The sequence below is a fragment of the Schistocerca americana genome, chromosome 3, assembly GCF_021461395.2.
Source record: "Schistocerca americana isolate TAMUIC-IGC-003095 chromosome 3, iqSchAmer2.1, whole genome shotgun sequence".
Classification (NCBI taxonomy): domain Eukaryota; kingdom Metazoa; phylum Arthropoda; class Insecta; order Orthoptera; family Acrididae; genus Schistocerca; species Schistocerca americana.
This window is the reverse complement of record NC_060121.1, coordinates 624,508,790-624,529,790: the sequence shown is the minus strand read 5'-3', so window position 1 is coordinate 624,529,790 and position 21,001 is coordinate 624,508,790.

The following is a 21,001-nucleotide window of genomic DNA, read 5'->3' as shown; positions in this document are numbered from 1 at the left end:
CCACAAACATCAATACAATTTTAATCGTAAAGAAGAAGGATTAAAATTGGATAAGATATGGCGGTCGACGTTGCATCAATCACGTGACAATCGATTGCCTGCAATCGAGAGAACAGACGATAGCCAGAGATAGCTGCACATCGACGCCATGTGACGTGTGGTGGCGCCCCCTACGATCTCTATATAAGCGGCGGCCCCAGCTCCTAGCAGCCAGTCGTCGACTCACCTCGGAAGATGTTCTCCGCAGTTGAGAACGAAACGTCAGGGAGAAGAAGTTCTACAGATCGACCACGGCAACTTAGCCCGGAAGAGTTTACTGATAAGGACGCCGGCCGTGAAAGCCTACATGGAATGAGTTGTCCAAGTTGTTGTAACGAGAACCGCTCCGAAAGAGCTCTAGAAATTAATTCGTTCACTTCCCCTTTGCTAACGGGTACAGCAGAGCTAACAGGGTGGAGTGCGATATTCGAAAAGCAAAAGAATGCTGCTCGAAATTAACGAGCAACCACAGAATTTCCTGTATATTTGCTAACGATTCTACACTTAATTATCCTACATCCTTGCACAAAAATGCAATCGGGTTAGGTAGCTTTGTGAAAAAATCCGAGTTAGGTTCAATTCCGCTGTTTGAGTTATTTAGTTCGCTTCCTGTTCGTGCCGGATCGAATTGGACCTGCCTACTAGATTCTTCGGAGCTAGACTCTAACCTAGTTAACCTAGTCTGCAGCGCAGCCACCTTTCACTGCAACTCAACCACTTCCTTACGATCAGCGTCGTTTACAACTTGTTCTAGATCAGAGACCCAGTAAGCACGTGCACCAAATGTGCGGGTAGTCTAGCTAACTGCTTGCAACTAGGTTGATAAAAACAAAACGAGTCTAGCCGGGCGGGGTGGCCGAGAGGTTATAGGCGCTACAGTCTGGAACCGCGTGACCGCTATGGGTGCAGGTTCGAATCCTGCCTCGGGCATCGATGTGTGTGGTGTCCTTTGGTTAGTTAGGTTTAAGTAGCTCTAAGTTCTAGGGGACTGATGACCTCAGAAGTTAAGTCCCATAGTGCTCAGAGCCATGTTGTTGGAACTCACCGACCTCTCCTGTCGCCGCCGCCATGCCTGTCGGAAAGGAACCAATAACTTCCGGTGAAATTTGGACCGGACTGAGCAAGGCATCTTTTAAGTTCCGCAAGCAACTCAGGAACAGTGCCTTGTTTGTTTATATTACAAATACGCAACTCTTATAAGAACTGACTTCTGCGCAACAGGCCTAATCCTGGACATTTTCTGGCCGCCATAACAACCTGAAACATACAGTTAAACAGTCACATGGCCAAAGCGAAGTATTACAAAATATTAAATAAGTACAACTACAATTCCATCAGTTACTCAAAGAGTAGTAGCAAGAACGCTTACCACGCTCTGCTACCAGTAATGAACCGTGATTTATTTTCAAAGAATATTCTTAAGAATTTATTTTATTTACCGGCGAATCATCAAGAACATTAACACATTTAATCACACTATGTGAGCGTGTAATTAGTTGCTAGGGAGTAACTGATGAAATCATAACCAAATTCCTTTTAACAAATGGGAATTTTATTAACTTTAATAGTGCCTAAAAGCATTTTTTAAAAGAAAGAGATTTAAAATTATAGTCAGAAAGCACCCTCTGAATATCGAAGTTACAATTTATTCAGAGGCAGAAGGAAACATGTTTTGGCTGTATGAGCTTTGGGGCAGAGAACCTTGCCGCTCCATTTTGACACTGCCGTAGTTACGACCGCTCACAACTGCCTCTGAAAGACTACACTGATGCAAATCTGCAACACACCAGATTACTTTAAACTAAGAGTTTTAACAAATTACACAAACACACAAACTACGCACCCCCGTAGGAGGGATGGAAACGGTACAAAACACTAACAAAACAAAATCTTAACCTTGCCACCGAAGGTGCCACTTGATATTAACTTCTAAGAAAAGGCTTACGGTGAAATGGTGGTAACTTGATATACTAAAATCATCATTTAAATAAAAGCCCATGAAATGCAATCTTACATTAAATTCTACAAGGTTGGCCAAACATAAGATGCTCTACAGCACACGGATACCGCCTCTCAGGATCATAGGCAATAATATCAAAGTTTCCAAAGATCACAACATATATCAGGTATTAGGCCGTTACACTCGAAGCAATAAATTCCAAATGTGACAAACATGACAGAGGCAGCTACTAACGTACGGTAGATTGATAGGGAGATAACTGAACAACCCGAACCGCAGGTTGTTCTAACCCGTCCCTATTCCACAAGGGAAAAACGGACCACCCAAGTTATAAACAGCCACGTTCCCTCGGGTAGGCAAACGGCGAAGAATGGTGGGACGACCCCAAAGCAAAACGGCTGATGACCTCACCAAGAAAACAAGTAGAATTTAACAAGAGTAAATCAAAAAACATACCACCCATCACTTCTAATAAACTGCGATTTCTCGAGAAGACCTGGTGCAGCACCCCCAAATTGCTCTCCCAAACCGTCCGGTGACAGCCGCTTCAACGGACGCAGGAAGGCGCGCCGATCTCCCGTCTCACCGCGTCGCAGCTCGCACCGGCCAGACTGATGTCGTGGGTTGACTCCTGTTACTCTCGTGTTGACCGCGAAGACACTAACCCTCGCTATACACCGCAGCCCACTGCACTCAGGTGGCGACCTCACATGTGCTGACGCTCAAGACGGACAAGTCTCAGTGCGCGACCGACCAACCGATCGATCCAACCACCAATGACCATTGACTGAGCAAACTCTACATCTACATCTACACTTATTCTCCGCAAGCCACCCAACGGTGTGTGCCGGAGGGCACTTTACGTGCCACTGTCATTACCTCCCTTTCCTGTCCCAGTCGCGTATGGTTCGCGGGAAGAACGACTGTCTGAAAGCCTCCGTGAGCGCTCGAATCTCTCTAATTTTACATTCGTGATCTCCTCGGGAGGTATAAGTAGGGGGAAGCAATATATTCGATACCTCATCCAGAAACGCACCCTCTCGAAACCTGGCGAGCAAGCTACACCGCGATGCAGAGCGCGTCTCTTGCAGAGTCTGCCAATTGAGTTTGTTGAACATCTCCGTAACGTTATCACGGTTACCAAATAACCCTCTTCTTTGGATCTTCTCTATCTCCTCCGTCAACCCGATCTGGTACGGATCCCACACTGATGAGCAATACTCAAGTATAGGTCGAACGAGTGTTTTGTAAGCCACCTCCTTTGTTGATGGACTACATTTTCTAAGGACTCTCCCAATGAATCTCAACCTGGTACCCGCCTTACCAACAATTAATTTTATATGATCATTCCACTTCAAATAGTTCCGCACGCATACTCCCAGATATTGTACAGAAGTAACTGCTACCAGTGTTTGTTCCGCTATCATATACTCATACAATAAAGGATCCTTCTTTCTATGTATTCGCAATACATTACATTTGTCTATGTTAAGGGTCAGTTGCCACTCGCTGCACCAAGTGCCTATCCACTGCAGATCTTCCTGCATTTCGCTGCAATTGTCTAATGCTGCAACTTCTCTTTATACTACAGCATCATCCGCGAAAAGCCGCATGGGGCTTCCAACACTATCTGCTAGGTCATTTATATATATTGTGAAAAGCAATGGTCCCATAACACTCCCCTGTGGCACGCCAGAGGTTACTTTAACGTCTGTAGACGTCTCTCCATTGACAACAACATGCTGTGTTCTGTTTGCTAAAAACTCTTCAATACAGCCACACAGCTGGTCTGATATTCCTTAGGCTCTTTCTTTGTTTATCAGGCGGCAGTGCGGAACTGTATCGAACGCCTTCCGGAAGTCAAGAAAAATAGCATCTACCTTGGAGACTGTATGTAATATTGTCTGGGTCTCATGAACAAATAAAGCGAGTTGGGTCTCACACGATCGCTGTTTCCGGAATCCATGTTGATTCCTACATAGTAGATTCTGGGTTTCCAAAAACGACATGATACTCGAGCAAAAAACATGTTCTAAAATTCTACAACAGATCGACGTCAGAGATATAGGTCTATAGTTTTGCGCATCTGCTCGACGACCCTTCTTGAAGACTGGGACTACCTGTGCTCTTTTCCAATCATTTGGAACCTTCCGATCCTCTAGAGACTTGCGGTACACGGCTGTTAGAAGGGGGGCAAGTTCTTTCGCGTACTCTGTATAATCGAATTGGTATCCCGTCAGGTCCAGCGGACTTTCCTCTGTTGAGTGATTCCAGTTGCTTTTCTATTCCTTGGACACTTATTTCGATGTCAGCAATTTTTTCGGTTGTGCGAGGATTTAGATAAGGAAATGCAGTGCGGTCTTCCTTTGTGAAACAGCTTTGGAAAAAGGTGTTTAGTATTTCAGCTTTACGAGTGTCATCCTCTGTTTCAATGCCATCATCATCCCGGAGTGTCTGGATATGCTGTTTCGAGCCACTTACTGATTTAACGTAAGACCAGAACTGCCTAGGATTTTCTGTCAAGTCGGTACATAGAATTTTACTTTCGAATTCACTGAACGCTTCACGCATAGCCCTCCTTACGCTAACTTTGACATCGTTTAGCTTCTGTTTGTCTGAGAGGTTTTGGCTGCATTTAAACTTAGAGTGAAGCTCTCTTTGCTTTCGCAGTAGTTTCCTAACTTTGTTGTTGTACCACGGTGGGTTTTTCCCGTCCCTCGCAGTTTTACTCGGCACGTACCTGTCTAAAACGCATTTTACGATTGCCTTGAACTTTTTCCATAAACATTCAACATTGTCAGTGTCGGAACAGAAATTTTCGTTTTGATCTGTTAGGTAGTCTGAAATCAGCCTTCTATTACTCTTGCTAAACAGATAAACCTTCCTCCCTTTTTTATATTGCTACTAACTTCCACATTCAGGGATGCTGCAACGGCCTTATGATCACTGATTCCCTGTTCTGTACATACAGAATCGAAAAGTTCGGGTCTGTTTGTTATCAGTAGGTCCAAGATGTTATTTCCACGAGTCGGTTCTCTGTTTAATTGCTCGAGGTAATTTTCGGATAGTGCACTCAGTATAATGTCACTCAATGCTCTGTCCCTACCACTCGTCCTAAACATCTGAGTGTCCCAGTCTATATCTGGTAAATTGAAATTTCCACCTAACATGCTGAGAAAATTTATGTGAAGTGTATTCCAAATTTTCTCTCAGTTGTTCCGCCACTAATGCTGCTGAGTCGGGAGGTCGGTAAAAGGAGCCAATTACTAACCTAGTTCGGTTGTTGAGTGTAACCTCCACCCATAATAATTCACAGGAACTATCCACTTCTACTTCACTACAGAATAAGCTACTACTAACAGCGACGAACACTCCACCACCGGTTGCATGCAATCCATCCTTTCTAAACACCGTCTGTACCTTTGTAAAAATTTCGGCAGAATTTATCTCTGGCTTCAGCCAGCTTTCTGTACCTATAACGATTTCAGCTTCGGTGCTTTCTATCAGCGCTTGAAGTTCCGTTACTTTACCAACGCAGCTTCGACAGTTTACAATTACAATACCGATTGCTGCTTGGTCCCCGCATGTCCTGACTTTGCCCCGCACCCGTTGAGGCTGTTGCCCTTTCTGTACTTGCCCAAGGCCATCTAACCTAAAAAACCGCCCAGCCCACGCCACACAACCCCTGCTACCCGTGTAGCCGCTTGTTGCGTGTAGTGGACTCCTGACCTATCCAGCAGAACCCGAAACCCCACCACCCTATGGCGCAAGTCGAGGAATCTGCAGTCCACACGGTCGCAGAACCGTCTCAGCCTCTGATTCAGACCCTCCACTCGGCTCTGTACCAAAGGTCCGCAGTCAGTCCTGTCGACGATGCTGCAGATGGTGAGCTCTGCTTTCATCCTGCTAGCGAGACTGGCAGTCTTCACCAAATCAGATAGCCGCCGGAAGCCAGAGAGGATTTCCTGGGATCCATAGCGACACACATCATTGGTGCCGACATGAGCGACCACCTGCAGATGGGTGCACCTGGTACCCTTCATGGCATCCGGAAGGACCCTTTCCACATCTGGAATGACTCCCCCCCCGGTATGCACACGGAGTGCACATTGATTTTCTACCCCTCTCTTGTTGCCATATCCCTAAGGGGCCCCATTACGCGCCTGACGTTAGAGCTCCCGACTACCAGTAAGCCCACCCTCTGCGGCCGCCCGGATCTTGCAGACTGAGGGGCAACCTCTGGAACAGGAGAAGCAGCCATGTCAGGCCGAAGATCAGTATCAGCCTGAGACAGAGCCTGAAACCGGTTCGTCAGACAAACTGGAGAGGCCTTCCGTTCAGCCCTCCGGAATGTCTTTCGCCCCCTGCCACACCTTGAGACGACCTCCCACTCTACCACTGGTGAGGGATCAGCCTCAATGCGGGCAGTATCCTGGGCAACCACAGTCGTAGTCCGATCGGGGGATGCGTGGGACGAGCTGGCCGTCCCCGACAAACCCCCATCCGGAACCCCACAGTGATGCCCATTGGCCACAGCCTCAAGCTGTGTGACCGAAGCCAACACTGCCTGAAGCTGGGAGCGAAGGGATGCCAACTCAGCCTGCATCCTAACACAGCAGTTGCAGTCCCTATCCATGCTAAAAACTGTTGTGCAAAGAAAATCTGAACTAATCTACAGAGAGCGCAAACCAATCGACACAAAATTTAAATGGTTATTAAAATACAAGATTGCCTAATTAATGCAGTAATGCTGCTATTTGCGCACTGCTGACACTGCTCGGCGGCGGAAGGAGACTACGCGATTTTACACTATTCAGGTACTAAAACGCGATGCTACAACTCTCAAATACTATAATACGCCCGAAATTTATGAATTAAACAATTCAAGTACCAAACACACGCAAATAAAGTAAGAATTAAACTATCTAACAAATGAGTGAGCTAGGAGTATACGACTTGCTGCTGCAGCTGCTTATCCAACGGCGGCAGGGAGCACACTGACTGTGACCAACCGACACTGGCCGTTCAAAACGAAAACAGAAGACAAACGACTACGCGAATTTACACTATTCAGGTGCTAAAACGCGATGCTACAACTCTCAAATACTATAATACGCCCGAAATTTATGAATTAAACAATGCAAGTACCAAAAACACACAAAGAAATTAAGAATTAAACTATGTAACAAATGAGTGAGCTAGGAGTATACGACTTGCTAAAGTAGACTGGCAGCCTAACGCACAGACTTAGATGGAGGAACTAAGACCCAACAGGGCGACCACTCACTTAGTTCTCTTATTGGCGGAGTGGAAAGAGTCTCTTTTTGCTGGCTTTAAAGTTTGATCCGAACGACAGACATACTAGCACTCCGAACGGCAGACAGACACTAACTGCCTAACAAATGGCTAGAGACATACTAGCAAGCTGGAGACGAGAGACTGACCCAAACTTCTCTGACTCGCGAGCTCATACCGCCTCTTAAATGCACGTGAACAGGCAACCTTTCCCCTTTCCCACCAGAGGGAGACACCAAAGCTGCCACTGCCACAGCGGCGCCACCGCCAGAAATGGAGGGCGACTGCTTCATGCTATGTGCTGTGGCGCGCTCTTCAAAACAGCAATTTTTGCCACAGCTCAGAGTTGCAAGGGGGGAAGACATCAAGGGGAAGCTTATCATCTGGGACAAAAGATGCTGGAAGTTGCTTTGGGAGACGAGGTGGAGGGTGTGTAGTTGGCGGAACACAAGATTAAGATCGCGGCAATGAGCTGGGGCTAGAGAAGTAGAAGACACCAGGGGTCGGGGTGGGGGGTAGATTGAGTCTGTTGATGATGTATATGGTGTGGATGTGTTCAAGGAAAAGGAGAAGATGTAGGAAGGGGATGAGATTGTAGAGCATCTGTGTAGGCAATCTGAGGTGCATACAGAAGGTGAGGCAGGGTGCATGGTGTTCAAGGATTTCGAGGGCTTTATTGAATCTGGCAGGGATGGAAATCTAGGCAACACTGGCATAATGAAAGATGGGACCGATCAAGGATTTGTAGGTGTGAAGGATGGTGGAAGGATGCACTCCCCATGTCCAGCCGGATAGGAGTTTCAGGAGGCAGCGTCTATTGTGGGATTTTTGTGGGATTGTAAAGAGATGGGGAATCCAGGTGAGGTGACGGTTGAGGGTGTGGCCAAGGTATTTCAGGGTAGGAGTGAGTTGGACAGGATGACCTTAAGTGGTGAGGTAAAAACTGTGGAGTCATAAGGAATGTGTGGTGCAGCCTATAATGATTGCCTGGGTCTTGGTAGGATCGATGTGAAGGAGCCACTGGTTGCACCAGGTGATGAGCTGGTCCAGGTGCGTTTGAGGAGTATGTTTGGACCGCTGGAGGATACGATGAAGGGTCAGGAAGGCAGTGCCATCAGCAAATTGGAGGAGGTGAACAGGTGGGAGTAGATTGGGCATGTCTGCAGTATACAAGAGATAGAGGAGAGGGGATACGATGGAACCTTGGGGCACAGGAGCAGTGGGATAGAAAATATGGGAGTTGGTATGTAGATAGTGACATATGAGGGACGACCATAGAGGAAAGAAGCAACGAGACAGACGAAATTGATGGGAAGAGCGTAGGTCTGGAGTTTCATGTGAAGTCCGGGATGCCAGACCCGGTCATGGACGTTCTGTAAGTCGATGGAAACAATGATAGTGGAGTGAAGAGAGTTACGTTGGAGGGAAAGAAAATTGGTAAAGTTAAGCAGCTGGTCGTCAGCTGAGAAGGAGGGCTCAAAGCCACAGTGGGTAAGGAGAAGGAGGTATGGTGGTAATGAATACAGAAAGAGGGAATGTACTCAAAGATCTCACTGAACACGGAGGTGAGGCAGATGGGACAACAGGAAGTGGTATCACAGGGGGGGGGGGGGTTGCTGGGTTTACAGCAGGACACAGGAGTATTTCATGGGTCAGAGTAAAAGCCGATAGAGAGGAGGACATTATGCACTGTTGCAAGGATAGCCAGGAAAGAGGGAGGAATTCCTTGTGGTGGCGGTAGGTGACATCGTCATGACGAGGGGTGGTGTTGTTGAAGCAGAGGATGAGTTTGATGTCATGTGCGTTAATGGGAGTGCTTATGTCTGATGGGGGTAATTGATCCAAGTACAGGAAACTAGGGGTGAAGGAAAGGACAGATGGTTCAGTGCATTCAAGGACTGTAGGAATGAGGGAGTAACCAAAATGGGGATCATCAGAAATGGAGAGGACTTCAGAGAGTTGATAAGGAAAACGGTTAGCCTTACTGAGGTTGTCAGGGAAAGGGCAGCTGTCATGGCTACCAGTAGGGTGGTGGAATTCATACCAGTACTTGGAGGAGTTGACAGGGAGGGCGGAGTTGAGGCGTGTACAAGACTGACGCCAATTTCAGCGTTTCTATGCTGCTAGGAAGTTTCGGATGTGTTGTGGTAGTGAGGTGAGCATGGATAAGTTTGGTAGGAATGTGGGCCTCCACAGCATCAGAGATGGTCTTTTGGAGGAAGGCCAATGCATGAGTGACATCAGCGAAATAGTGAAAGGTGCAATTGTGACCTTTGACCTGTGAGGCGATGGATTCCCGATAAGCATCACAGTCGGCTCAGTGGTAGTCATGCATAGACTTCAGTAAGTCAGCAGGTTAGGGGGCACAAGGCGGACGATGGGCTGAGGAGATGGTGACAAGGACTGGGAGATGGTCACTGCCAGTGGGGTCGAGGATGTCCATGACAATATGACCAAGGAGGTTGGGGGAAGTGAGGATGATAACTGGGGTGAAGTTACTTATGGAATGGGTGTGCTATGGGGAGGGGGGGGTAACGAGGTCGCTGTGGAGGGTGGTGAGGAACTGATGCCACCAGTGAAAGGTGACAGGATCACAGCTGAGGATGTTGTGGTCTGCAGCAATTAGATAGGTGGCGAAGGTGTGGTCAACTTTGGAGATGAAGTCGTAGGTAAGACGAACTGTGGGATGGACATAGATAGTGGCGAGATGTGAGGGAAAGCAGGAAAGGTGTGGGTGGGGCCTAATCAGTTACCATTGGTTACACAGAAAACGCAAACACTTTATTTTTAAAAAAACAAAACTCTCAACGATCATTATTAAAAGATTTTGCTACTCTGGTGTCTGAAAGCCTTATTACAAATATTGCAAGTTATTGTCGGCTGAAGGCATAAGCATTGTTACACACAATCAATGAAGACCTGATTAAGAAAAAAATTGCAAAGTGTTGGTCAGCCAAAAGCCACAAACAATGTTACACACAATCAATAGCTGAAGGCCTGATTAAGAAGGTTGAAAATTATTCATGGGCTGACGGCCACAAGCAATTTCAGAATACACAAGGGCTGAAGGACTGAATTACAAATATGGTGGACAATTACACTTTAAAAATACTAAAACCCTTTCTAATAATCTTGATAACTTGGAACAGGCTATAGTATGGCTGAAGGCCTTACTAAAACAGGATTGAAAATTATTTGTCGGCTGAAGGCCGTAAGCAATGTTACAAACAATAAATGGATGAAGGTCTGATTAAGAAAGGATTCAAAATTATTGGGGGCTAAAGGACACAAGTAATTTTGAGAATACTCAACGACTGAAGGCCTGAATTACAAGTGAGGAAGGCAGTTGCATGTTAAACTACTAAAACCTTATTGAAACAATCTTAACAAACTGTAACAGACTATAGTGACGCATGCAGGCCTTATTAAGAAAAATTTTAAATAATTTGTCGGCTGAAGCCGACAAGCAGTGTTACAAACAATTAACAGCAGATGGCTGGAATTACAAGCGGGGAAGGCAATAACGTGTTAAAACATTACAGTAAATTTTAAACAATTATGACAACTTGTCCAAATAAGATGGAGTGATCCACAGACAGTGCTCCCTGAATCGACCTGAGGAAGATGACTACAGCTGTGTAAGTGGTGAGACAGGCAACCAAGAGGCGTACGCATGTAACAGGATGACAACTCACACTAGGGGTAGCTTAAGCGCCGACCTACCGACTAACCAGTCCGTCTAATATCCGATCACTGGTACAATGATGGAATATTTTTAGGCAAGGGCGAGGAGACAGCCAGCATCACGTCTTCAGAAACACAACCAAGGCCGAAGAGAATACTACAACCAAGGAAGACCTCCCAAAATCATATGCACAGTATAATTCAAGAGGCTGTCGGGCTACAAGCTGTGTCGGACAGCATCAACACGACGAGGAAAGGTACACTGCCAGAAAAGTACGCTAGCCTACAGGGGAGGTAACTGGGGCGTTAGCGGCTACAAGGCAGAAAATACCGCTGGTTGCACTTCACTAAGAAGAAGAGTACTAAATCCAAACTAACTTCAAGGAGTAGAAGGCGGCTAATAGCTTCTGCCAACCTGACAGACTTCACTTGTTGCAGTTGGTCTCACTGACCCTGGGAGCAGCAACACGCATACAACAGCGAGATCACAAATAGTAGAGGTTTTAGTACTGGACCCTGGGAGCATTCAACTTCAAGCGTCCTGGGTTCGGTCGCTGGCTACAGCCTCTTGATCCAACAGTGTCTGCACGCCGCCAGTGGTCCTGGTCTGCCCTCATGTTGCGGACCTCCTTGCTGCTTCATCCAAAGACGAACTGCCTGACACACACGACTACCTGGAATACTACCCGTGGCACCAAAGATAGTACCACAGTACTAGCTATCGATAACTGTTGCTGATGCCACTCACAGACAAACAATACTAGCAACTCAGTGGCACCATTAACACAAGAAGGAATCGAGACGCTACTACCGCTATTACACAACATCAAGTTATGAACGGTAAGAATGCAAGCAGCACACAGCTCAAGTGGCATAAGTGATGGTGAGAGAGGGAAAAAGACGCTTAAGACAAGGTGATCGGTTGGATCACTGAGCAGGGGCTGTGGTCGGACGGTGATATGCTTGAGGTGGCCAATAGTGAACCCACCTTGCGCAAGTGGAAGGGAGTTGTCAGTGTGGTGAAGGAGATAAGTAGGGTGAACAGCATTATGAGGTTGAAGGACGATTTCGTTGAGGATGAAGAAGTCGACCTGGGGCCAGGCATGTATGTTGGCATGCCAAGAGGTAGGAGGGGGGAAGAGAGTGGAGGAAGAAGGAGGGATGCTTAATCAAGGGTGTGGGTGAAGGTAAAGTGGGTCTGGTTGTGGGAGTGTGTGACATAGGTATTCAAATGGAAGAAGGAGAGTAGCAAGGGAGATCAGCTGGAGGGTGTGGGGGCATTGGAAAGAGTGGATATTCTGAAGGATGGTGGTCAGGAACTGAATGATGTATTCAGTCATAGGGAGAGGGTGGAGGGAATTGTTAGGGTGGATGGGTTTGTTGATGGGACAAACAGCAATAGTGAGCTCAGAGTTGGTGGGAGGGGTTTGGCCTTGCATTTGGAGATGTAGGGGGTTGGTGTTCATTGCAGGTGTTGCAGGAAGAAGGAGAGGCGAAGTTAGAACACTGTTTCAGGAAGTGAATCTTCAGGTTTTCGCGGCGCAAAGACTGCTCCATTAAATTTCGGGACTGCAGCCGCATAAATTCTGCTTCTTCTTCAAATATTTCGGCTGTATATCTTTCAGCCATCTTCAGAGAGAGCCGTACGACTGACGCTCCAGCGCTCGCTCCATCCTTTTAAACTCGCGGGCCGCGCCACTGCGCATGCGGCCACAGATGAACAAGGCGCCAGTGATGTTGATCGGCGGCAAAGACGTAACATATGCATGAGTTACGTCTGTGGCTGCGCATTCGATCCATGCTGGGAGATCGATGTATTACTGGGAGCTGAACTGTAGCGACGTCTTTGTAAGTTCAATATTGAAAGTGCCGGATTCCATGATTTATCTCATGTGAAACCGCTGTCTCTATTAATTAAATTCTTCGCCAAGCGGATTTCAATGGCCTCTTTTACTACGGAGTCCCAGAAAGATGAAACAGAAGTGAGAATCTCGACATTTTCATATACCATAGAGTGACCAGAATCAATACAATGCTCTGCCACAGCCGATTTACTGGGTTGTAAGAGCCGAGTGTACCTGCGATGTTCCGTACGCCTCTCTTGGACTGTACGATTCGTTTGTCCGATAATGGATTTAAATGTTTCCTCGTCATCTTCTGCATTCCTTACGGACACCTTAGGTTTTATTTGTAGTGCCTTACGTATCTGTTGTGGAGAATACCCGTTGTCCTCAAAAACTCTCTTCAAATGTAAAAGTTCGTCTTTTAAACTACTTTCATCAGATATGACGTGTGCTCGGTGTACCAAAGTTCTTAGAACACTACTCGTCTGCGAAGGATGGTGACAGCTATTTGCATGTAAATATAAGTCCGTATGGGTCGGTTTCCGATATACTGCATGACCCAGAGTGCCATCTTCTTTACGCCGAACCAAGACATCCAAAAATGCAAGACTTCCCTCGTTTTCCACTTCCATTGTAAACTGAATTTGTCCGTGGATGGAATTCAGATGGTTTAAGAAGTCCTGCAATTTGTCCTCGCCATGGGGCCACACTACAGAGGTGCCGTCAACGTACCTCCAAAAAACTGTAGGCTTCAAGCTAGCAGACTCCAGGGCCTTCTCCTCGAAATCCTCCATAAATAAATTGGCCACCAAGGGTGACAAAGGACTACCCATGGCAACACCGTCAGTCTGTTGAAAAAAGTCATTATTAAATAAAAAGTACGTGGAGGTCATCACATGGTGAAACAAAGCTAAAATCTCCTTATCAAAACTTTTTCCAATGAGATCTAAAGATTCAGAGAGAGGTACCTTAGTAAGTAGCGACACTACATCAAAGCTGACTAATAGATCAGAGGTGTTCAGTTTCAAAGATTTTAATTTGCCAATGAAATCTGCAGAGTCACTATTGAGGCCGCTTGTGGGGAAATGTGATAATCATATAAGGAATGGAAGTGGAAAACGAGGGATGTCTTGCATTTTTGGATGTCTTGGTTCGGCGTAAAGAAGATGGCACTCTGGGTCATGCAGTATATCGGAAACCGACCCATACGGACTTATATTTACATGCAAATAGCTGTCACCATCCTTCGCAGACGAGTAGTGTTCTAAGAACTTTGGTACACCGAGCACACGTCATATCTGATGAAAGTAGTTTAAAAGACGAACTTTTACATTTGAAGAGAGTTTTTGAGGACAACGGGTATTCTCCACAACAGATACGTAAGGCACTACAAATAAAACCTAAGGTGTCCGTAAGGAATGCAGAAGATGACGAGGAAACATTTAAATCCATTATCGGACAAACGAATCGTACAGTCCAAGAGAGGCGTACGGAACATCGCAGGTACACTCGGCTCTTACAACCCAGTAAATCGGCTGTGGCAGAGCATTACATTGATTCTGGTCACTCTATGGTATATGAAAATGTCGAAATTCTCACTTCTGTTTCATCTTTCTGGGACTCCGTAGTAAAAGAGGCCATTGAAATCCGCTTGGCGAAGAATTTAATTAATAGAGACAGCGGTTTCACATGAGATAAATCATGGAATCCGGCACTTTCAATATTGAACTTACAAAGACGTCGCTACAGTTCAGCTCCCAGTAATACATCGATCTCCCAGCATGGATCGAATGCGGAGCCACAGACGTAACTCATGCATATGTTACGTCTTTGCCGCCGATCAACATCACTGGCGCCTTGTTCATCTGTGGCCGCATGCGCAGTGGCGCGGTCCGCGAGTTTAAAAATATGGGGCGAGCGCTGGAGCGTCAGTCGTACGGCTCTCTCTGAAGATGGCTGAAAGATATACAGCCGAAATATTAGAAGAAGAAGCAGAATTTATGCGGCTGCATTCCCGAAATTTAATGGAGCACTGTTTCAGGAAGTTGGTGACTTTACAGTGGGGCCAAGTGGGGAAGTGTTTGTAGTTTTGATTGAGCTGGTCATTGTAGAGGAGAGCTTTGGCAGCAGGAGGATTCAGGAGGGGAATGGGAGGGGTCAAAAGGATGGCAGTGATTGGAAATCACTGTTCTCTGCGTGAGGAGGTGATCTATGGAGCAGCAGATTCTGTAAACACACATCAGGAAGTTCGGGTCAGAGTTGTTGCAGATACATCAGCCGAATGGATTTCTAGGGTGGAGTGGGCTTTCACTTCCACCAGTGCCTCCACCTCCATGACCACAGGGCTGAGTTTTGCAATCGCAGCAGTGATTGTTGGTGGATGATGAGGAGGTTATGTCTGACAGGAAGAGGACGAGGTAAGGTGTGAGGGGCACATGTGGGCTAATGCTGGGGAGCTCTGGAGGAGATCGGTTTGGAAAGAGGGAATGGAGCCTTTAGTAAGGGCAGATTCTGTGTGGGGGATAAGCTGAGCAATGGGGGCACTGTGGATATACTTGCTGATCTCAAGGGTAAGGGTGCAGACATCAAGATATTTAGGACTTGGGATCTAAGGATGAAGGTATGCTGTATGCTAGTTGGGGGTTGGGATTGTCAGAGGAGGGTGGTGTCCATGAGGAGATCGGAAGGAAGAGTTGTGGGCAGTCGTTTTTTGGAGGAAGGGGGTAGAAGTGCGGTCGTTTGGGGGATCTTTTGCCTGTGGTGGCCTGGAAAGAGGGGTGAGGGATTTGTTGGACTGGGAGGTGGTGGGAAGCACGACCCTCATGTCAGGCAGAGGAAATTTGAATGGAGGGTGGGCATTCCATGGTGGCAACTGTGGCGCAGTGGGAGGTGATTTGAGCAGAGGATGGAACAGCAGTTGTAGGAGGGCAAGTGGGGAGTGGAGCAAAGTCTTCTCAATGGGTGGTAGTGGTGGAAGGGTGGGTCAGGGGCAGGAGCGACAGCAGGTGTAGGGGGAGGAGGAGCAGGAGCATACAATTAAGGAGGAGACAGAAATGGAGGTGACTGAAGGGTAGGAGACTGTGAGGAGGGGATCTGGAGTGGACAGGGGAAGCCCAGAAGAGACACTCCAGGAGGTAACGGTGGTTGCAGGGGAAGGGGAGATGTATATGACGCTGATCGTGGGGACATCCATGGTGGACTGTGCGGTCTACAGGCGACAGGTGTCGATGAAGTGGGGAAAGAGAAAAAAAGGCTGGGGGCGGCAGTGGCAGTGGCGAACAGTGGATGGCAGAGACCAATGCCAGGCAGCATTAGCCAGCACTGGGTGGCTGCAGCGAGCACTTGGTGGTGGCAACCAGCACCAGGCATCTTCGGCCAGTAGGAGGCAGGTGCAGCCAGTACCACAAGGCAGCAGCAAGCACCGGACAGCGAAGGCGAGCACTGGGGAGCGGCAGGTAGCACCAGATGGCTGCAGTCAGCATCGGGCAGTGGTGGCCAGCACCAGGCAGAGGCAGATAGCATCGGACAGCTGTGGCCAGCACCAGGCGACAGTGACAAGCACCGGGCAGCTGTGGCCAGCAATGGGTGGCGGTGGCCAGAACCAAACTGCATGGCCAGCACCAGGCAGTGGGGGGCAGCACTGGGGGATGGTGGTGGTGGTAACCACCATGTGACAGCTGCCAGCACCTGTCTGCACCAGTGGTAGTGGCGACCACAGCACTTGTCACAGCAGCAGTGGTGGTGGCAGTGGCAGCAGCCAGCACCTGGCAGTGGTGGTGCGCAGCATGCAGTGGCAGCCAGCACTGGGCAGTGGTGGCCTACAATGGGCAGCAGTGGTGAACACCAGGTGGCAGCTGCCAGCACTACTGGTGACGGCCGGCACCTGTGGGGCATTGGTGGCCAGTGCTGGGTGGTGACTGCCAGTAATAGGCGGTGGCTGCCAGCATGGGGCGGCAGTGGCCAGCACCATGCAGCAGTAACTCCAACCCTAAGGATACACATTATTTCCCTTTTTCTTCGTTTACTGTACAGTTGAAAATACCGCTTCAGTTGTAAATTTCTTTATTTTCAAATGACAAGTTTTCGACTGATATAAGCCCATCTTCAGGTATTGTGCCTGTGCTGTGGTCCCTGAGCGCCACGTGCACCAGGCGCAGTGTGCTGCCTATGAATGCAGAACAGGAACCCCCTGTTCTATGCTCATAGGCAGCACACAGCGCATAGTACATGTGGCACTCAGGGACCACAGCACAGCTGCGATACTTGAAGATGGGCTTCTAACAGTCTATAACTGATTGTGTGAAAATAAAGAAATTTACAACTGAAGCGGTATTTTCAACCTCTGCTATTTGTTTGTTCCTTTATTGTGTTTTCAATTCCACATCCGGGGCAGGCTGGCAGTAGCGTAGCCACTGCTCTTCAGCTGAGAGACATTACAAGTAGACAGGAAGACAATTATCTCAATGAGAAGGAAAAAACTTGGCGGAACATATAAAAAAGGGGAACTTAATAGATGAAAGAATACGAAAAGGGATGAGTGTAAAATGGAGAGAATAATCTAAAAAAATATTCACGCAAAAACCACACACTGTAAAGATTAAAAGACACAGCAAAGTACAACCGGAGCATAAAAAGTCACAGAACGACTAAAACCGCCGTGCAATGGGCGGTGTAGCATGGAATAATCAGGGACAGTAAAACTATATACTGGTCAAGCACACAATTAAAACCACTCGATGACAGTGTAGAACAGCAATGTATACAACACTGGCACAGCACACTCGATGATGAATAAAAACCTGGGTGGATCTGCCAGGTTTGGGGGTACAAGGGAGAAGGGAAAAGGATACTAGAAGTGGGGGAGAGAAAGGGGGTTGGGTGGGAAGCACACCAAAGGGAGCTGGGGTGGGAAGGATCTGAGAGGTAGGCAGCTGAGGAGGGAGTGCAGAGACTCACTGGGGATGGAGGAGAACCACTCTGGCGGAAGTAGAGGAGGTGAAAGGGATGTCCTTGCAGAGAGGGAAACAGGGATGGGCTACAGTTGGTAGGAAGGGTAGACATCATGGCGAAGTTCATCATGTGGGAGGGGGAGGTGCTGGAAATTGCCCTGATGAAGGATATGGAGGTTGTGGAGGTGGAGAGAGGGTGGGATGCAGTGATAGAGGCGCAGCAATGGGCTGGGGGGTGGAGAGGAAGGAGGACACCATCGGGTGGGGGGATAAAGCCTGCAGAAATTGTAAAATATGCAGATAAGTTAGAGGAAAAGGAGGAGGTGTGGACCGGGATGAGGTTGTACAGTATATGTGTGGGGGATGGAAGGCAGATACAGAAGGCTAGGCCGAGTGCATGGTGTTCAAGGATTTGGAGGGTATTACAAAAGCGGGAGGGGTGGGAGGGAGGGGTTGCGGAGATCCAGACAACACAACAGATGATAGGACAGATGAGGGGTTTGTAGCTGTGGAGGGTGGTGGAATGATGCAATCCCTACATCCGACCGGACAGGAGTTTCACGAGGTGGAGGTGGGTATGGGCTTTCTGTGAATGGTCAGAAGATGAGGGGTCCAGTTGAGGTGACGGTTGAGGCCAAAGTACTTCAGGATAGGGGTGAGCTGGATGGAATGACCATAAATATGATGCAGAAATCATGGAGATGGAAGGAGCAGGTGGTACAGCCTATGGTGATTGCCCAGGTCCTTGAAGGTGCAAGTGGTGAACAGGTCAGAGTGGGTTTGGAGGGTTTGTTGGGACCATGGAAGGGTAGGATAGAGAGCCAGGACGGCAGTGCCATCAGCATATTGGAGGAGGTGCCCAGGCGAGGGTGGGTTGGGCACGTCAGCAGTGTACTGTTGATAGAGGAGAGGGGAGAGGACAGAGTCTTGGGGACACTGGCAACGGGATAAAAGATACAGGAGTTGGTATTGTGGAGGGTGATATAGGAAGAACGACATGAGAGGAAGGAAGCAACCAGACAGACAAAACTAATAGGTAGGGCAGGACATAGGTTTGGAGTTTAAAGAGGAGACCAGGATGCCATAAGTGGTTGAAAGAATTTTGGAGGTCAAGGGAGACAGAAACGAGCGAGGGGAGATAAGATGGAGGGAGGGAAGGTGGACAAGGTTAAGGAATTGGAGAAGGAGGGCCAGAAGCCCTACTGGGTAAGGTGGAGGAGGTGCTGTTGATTAAGGTGGTGATGGATACAACGGGAGAGGATGGATTCGAAGACCTTACTGAAAATGGAAGTGAGGCAATTCGGACGATAGGAAGAGGCAGCGGAAGGGGTTTGTTGGGTTTGAGGAACAAGAGGAAGCAGGAAGTCTTCCACAGGTCGGGGTAAAAAGCCGGTGGAGGGGCTGACATTGTATGAAGTCACAAAGAGACTCAGGAAGGAAAAGGGGCATTCTTTGAGGAGATGGTAGGTGACACAGTCATGCGCAGTTACTGTGTTGCGTTTGGACCAGAGGATAAGTTTAATGTCTTGTGCTGTGATTGGAGTGTTGATGTCAGAGGAGGATAACTGCCCCCAGTACTGGAGACTTGAAGCGAGTGGAGCGACCGAGATATCGGCGCGTTCCATGATGGTGGGAAGAGGGAATGATCAAAGTGGGGATCATCAGGGATGGAGAAGACCTCGCATAGGCGAGAAGGTAAGTGGTAGGCCTTATTCCTGTTGTCTGGAAGGGGGCGGTCGTTATGGGGAAGAGGGTAGTGGGGTGGTAACATTCCTAGCGTTGCTCTGCTGTAAACTTGGCACTGACTTCTTGCCAATATGTAGCAGCCACTGAGGCACTGACATGATACCACACGAGTAGTATGGTTATAATATTGAAGCTATGGCGCTATTCCCAAGTTATATTAGTTTAGTTACATGTACATTGTTAATAACGGCAATTCCGTATGTTGTTTCTATTGTACTTATAATTAAATATATGAAGAGACAAAGAAATCAGTACTCTCTACATCCGTTACAGATTGGCAAATCACATCAGCGATCTATCTTGCTGGCATTTGGCGCCATCTACAAACTATTTAATGAATAAGAGGAGCTACATACCCCGCCACGACAGTTAAAAAATGTACAAAAGGAAAAATATTCAAATCGTATCCCATAGTCATAGCATACATCATCTGCCACCATGTCTTTATGACATTGATGTTACCTATGTTTATCAAAAATTAACAAAACAATTGGCTTACAACGAGTGAATCTGCCATTTTTAACTAGTAAAAGTAGCAGTAACTCAGTACAACAATGTTAATAATTTCAGTTGCATTTTATTCCTACGAAAATTTTAATTTTTAATAGACACTATAATTCCTCTACTATGTTGTTTACGTATTACAAACGCATACAGAGGCACCGCGCAACTAACCGATGTATTCTCTGCGAAGCCAAATTCATTATACAGTAGTCTTGACTGAACTGTGACAGGAGTCCGAAAGTCAGGTGTTAGGAGTATTAGGGGAGGTATAAAAATTAAATACTAGTATGTAATTTAATATACCGGCTACATAGGTTATGTCATGAGTTCCGAGTTTCTAGCCCGCATCTCGTGGTCGTGCGATAGCGTTCTCGCTTCCCACGCCCGGGTTCCCGGGTTCGATTCCCGGCGGGGTCAGGGATTTTCTCTGCCTCGTGATGGCTGGGTGTTGTGTGATGTCCTTCGGTTAGTTAGGTTTAAGTAGTTCTAAGTTCTAGGGGACTCATGACCTAAGATGTTAAGTCCCATAGTGCTCAGAGCCATTTGAACCATTTGAGTTTCTATACTATTCTCTAATTATCTACTTCTTGTATTTTGGCATTGATAATGGCTAGTTACTGGTAGAAATCTGGATCTGCTTTAACAAAGCTGGAGAGAAACACGACTAATTGCTGCTATTATTTTGAAAGATAATCCTTGGGTGCTTGAGAAAGCCTCCATGAAAAACGATTTATCGTAGGGCAATGAAACTTTGTGCAAACATTTTTAAGGGCATGCGGAAGAGAAATAACAAATAAACCATTGGAAGAAACATGAGAGAATTAGATTGTTAGTTGCGTGCCCTGTTTACGTTCCACGCTACAATGTGACGACAGTCTGCATCCATGAGAGCCTGGAACAGCACTAGAGATACCATTTGACAATTGCTCGCAGCACTTTTGCAACGGTGGACTATGGAATGTGCAGCTGTCGTGAAACAG